The sequence below is a fragment of the Agelaius phoeniceus genome, chromosome 7 (assembly GCF_051311805.1).
Source record: "Agelaius phoeniceus isolate bAgePho1 chromosome 7, bAgePho1.hap1, whole genome shotgun sequence".
NCBI lineage: Eukaryota > Metazoa > Chordata > Aves > Passeriformes > Icteridae > Agelaius > Agelaius phoeniceus.
This window is the reverse complement of record NC_135271.1, coordinates 8,518,719-8,522,500: the sequence shown is the minus strand read 5'-3', so window position 1 is coordinate 8,522,500 and position 3,782 is coordinate 8,518,719. Positions and strand designations below refer to the sequence as shown.

At 68.6% G+C, this 3,782-nt stretch overlaps 1 non-coding gene across 1 annotated transcript; it reads right to left on the bottom strand.

The window, feature by feature from the left end:
- Positions 1 to 147: 147 nt before the first annotated feature.
- LOC129131517 (5.8S ribosomal RNA) lies at positions 148 to 299 on the bottom strand. Its single transcript, XR_008535665.2, has one exon. It is a non-coding gene; the product is annotated as a 5.8S ribosomal RNA (ribosomal RNA).
- Positions 300 to 3,782: the final 3,483 nt, after the last annotated feature.

Sequence of the window (3,782 nt, the reverse complement as noted above, 5' to 3'; positions counted from 1 at the left end):
AGCGCTTCCCTCACCGAACCCCTGACCGCCTTCCCTCCGGGCACTGGCGGGACGCCGCCGCTGCCGCCACCGCCACGGGTGACAGGCCTGGGAGGCGACCCCAGCCATGCCGCCGGGGTGGCCCCGCGATGGCGATTGATCGTCAAGCGATCCTCAGACAGGGTAGCCTCGGGAAAAATCCGGGACCGCAAGTGCGTTCGAAGTGTCGATGATCAATGTGTCCTGCAATTCACATTAATTCTCACAGCTAGCTGCGTTCTTCATCGACGCATGAGCCAAGTGATTCACCGCTAAGAGTTGTCTGGCTTTCGGGCACTGCTCACGCCGAGCGGCCTCTTTTTTTGTTACTCTGGTGCCGAGGACGCGCGGGCGCGCGCACCTGGCTTTGACCGTACGAGCACACAGAAACCGAAGGGGAAAAAAAAAACTGGAGCAACCCACGCTCTGAAGGCCGGCCAAGAGGCGGGGGAGCCCGCGCCCCCGACCGCATCCCCCTGCGACGGGAAACGCCGACCTCACAAACGCCGTCCTTCAGAGGCCGCCCAGGCGCTTGGGCTTGGCCTGGCATCCGCGCGGAGGGCCACGCGGCACGCACCGTAACGCGGGAGGGCATGGTGGCCCACCCGCTTCTTGCTTTGATGGGATGACACACACAACACACACGGCTCGCGGCCGGGGGCGCGCGGCCGTCGGCCCCTGCACATGCCGGTTCTCCCTCGGCCCCCGATTCCGCGGGCCTCGCGGAGCACCGCCGTGCTGCTGTGGAGCCGGCTTTGTTTTTTCTTTGCTCACTTCACAGCCTTCCCCCAGCTCAAGACGGCACACGACAACGACCAGCCCCCGCCGGCGTGCCTCCTGCGGGACCGCTACCTTGCCGGGTGGGCGAGCGACCGGCAGACGCGCTCCACCACCAGCCCGGGAGGCGGGCGCCACCGAGACCGAAACCAGCGTCACCGGCGCCCATGGCCGGCTGAACGGCAGACTCCGTCACCGCCAGGGCCGCACTCCCGGGACCACCACGTCGCACCGCCGGGGCCCCTTGCCTCAGGCAAGTGCTTGGCAGAAGGCGGTACGGTGCTGAGCCGGGGGGCAAGGCCCGCTCTCCTCATTTTCACGTGGAGACTGGGCAGGGAGAAGTGCCCCCGTGGCCGCCCCGCACACCTTCCTGTGGCCCACACGCAGCCAGGAAGGGCGATGGAGGACGCGACGAGCGGGGCCTAGGACGGGACCGCAGCCGGGCGATGGTGGGCGCCTTCCGGCCGACCGTCCCTGCAGGGAGGGACACCCGTTGAGCAGTGCCGCCGCCGCCGCTTGGCACGGGGTTGCCCGTGCTCGCGGGCCTTGGCTGCCGGAGGGCCTGCCAAGCGCTCACCCCTCACGAGCGGGCGGTCGAGCCAGGGGATGGCCAGGGGACGACAGTGTGGCCGGTGGGCGTTTGAGGAGAAAACGCCGTCGAGGGGAGGAGAGGCGCCTGACGCGACGGACGCGGCGCCCCACGCGCCAGAGACCGTGGCAGCGGGCCGAGGAGAGAGAGAGCGGGTGGGCCCCAGTGGCTGCGACCCCACGACCGAGGAAGGACAGAGAGTGCGCACTCTCTGCCGGCGTCGCCCGTTACGACAAGGCGAGCGGGTCGGCTCCCGCGGCCGACAGCGTGCCGCAGCCTCTCCGCCGAGGCCAGGCAGCCGGGGGGGGGGGGGGGGGGGGGGGGGGGGGGCAGGGCGCCCCTCCCCGGCGCGGCACAGTTTACCCCTGCAGCGGGACAACGACAGCGATGGAGGAGCACGGCCGGTGGCGATGGGACAACCCCCGCAGGGGATCGGTGGGAGTAGCTGCTCCCCACCCCTCAGTGGCACCCCGTATGGCCACTGCCCGGCGCGCCTGCTGCCACCGCCGCCGGCACCGCTGCCGCCACAGTGGGCTGCGCCAAGCCGCCCGAGTCTTTAAACCGCCGCCCGGCCCCGCCAGCCCTTTTCAGCAAACCCGCAGCATTTGACGATGCCGAAGGAAAAAAGCTGGGGGGACCGCCGAGGCGCAGAGCGCTAGGTACCTGGCCCTGGGGCGAGGGAAATGACCTGCATGGCCCTGCCGGGGTGCCTCCCCCGCTGCCGCCCTCGGGGGAGCGTCCACCAGCAGGGGCGCACCCGACATCTGCCGCCACCACCGCCATGTCCTTCTCAGGGCCTGGGGTTTCCCTCAGTAGCCCAGCACTGCGCAACCGAGAGGGCTGCCGTGGCTCGGGCCGCCCCGCCTGTGTGGGGGACCCGGGCCCGACCACCGAGCATACCTCAGGCGCGCACGCGCCCGTGCGCCATGAAGCACGGCCCGGAACACCCGGAGGCCTTGGCCCTTGGAGCTCCTCTGCCACGCGCGAGAGGGGGGCTGCTCGGCCCAAAGCGGGGAACTCTGCTAGCCGGCAAAAGCCCCGCTCCCCGGTGCGGGAAGCCTGGAGGAGCTGCCTCCTCCAAGCCCCGAAGGCACTCCCGCCACCCGGCTCCCTCGCCCTTTCCACCTCGGCCGCCGACGGGTGCAACGGCCGGCTGGCCGGCCATCGCTCAACAGGCGAAGCAGCGAGGGAAGGGATGGGTGCGCCTCTGGGAGGGGCCGTGCCGAGCACGCCTCCCTCCCGGCACCTGGGCAGCTTTCTGGCGTGCACACCGAGGAGAGCTGAGCTCGGGAGAACTTGGGCCGTGCCAGGGCGCCCGCACGCAGCACACCAGCGACCAGCGTTCGGCCGCACCGGCCGCGGTGGCGAGAGGCTCGGGGGCCCGCGGCCGCACCCCCGCTCTCCGGCGGGGACAGAGCGGCGGCAGACCGGTGCAAGGCCGGGGTGGGCCAGGATGGTGTGGGGGGCAGGGGGGCAAGCTGCCGCTACGGCGGCCAGCATGCTGTGCTTCTAGACCCAGCCATGACGCGTGGAGAGCCCCGCCTGTGTGCACAGTGGCGGGCGCACGTGGCGCGCTTCGTAGCACCAAGTGGCTTTTTCCCCCTCTCCCAATTCCAACCCCCTGCGCCTGGAGGTGCCGCGCGCCTCCGGTCTCTCTCTCTGAGGCTGACAGTGTGCGGCAAAGGGGAAGGGCGTGTGGCCCCCGGTGCCGACCGGGGCCGGCAGCTGGGGCCGAGCATGAGAACGGAGCGGGTGTGTGAGTGACACCACGCATGCGTGGCATGCCAGACGGCCCGGCACGACGCGGCAGGCGCCAAGCCCCACCGGTAATGATCCTTCCGCAGGTTCACCTACGGAAACCTTGTTATGACTTTTACTTCCTCTAGATAGTCATGTTCGACCGTCTTCTCGACACTCCGGCAGGGCCGTGGCCGACCCGCCGGGGCCAATCCGAGGACCTCACTAAACCATCCAATCTGTAGTAGCGACGGGCAGTGTGTACAAAGGGCAGGGACTTAATCAACGCGAGCTTATGACCTGCACTTACTGGGAATTCCTCGTTCACGGGGAAGAATTGCAATCCCCGATCCCCATCACCAATGGGCTTCAACGGGTTACCTGTGCCTGCCGGCGGAGGGGAGGCACAAGCTGAGCCAGTCAGTGTAGCGCACGTGCGGCCCCGGACATCTAAGGGCATCACAGACCTGTTATTGCTCAATCTCAAGTGGCTGAACGCCACTTGTCCCTCTAAGAAGTTAGACGCCGACTGCTCGGGGGTCGTGTAACTAGTTAGCATGCCAGAGTCTCGTTCCTTATCGGAATTAACCAGACAAATCGCTCCACCAACTAAGAACGGCCATGCACCACCACCCACGGAATCGAGAAAGAGCTCTCAATC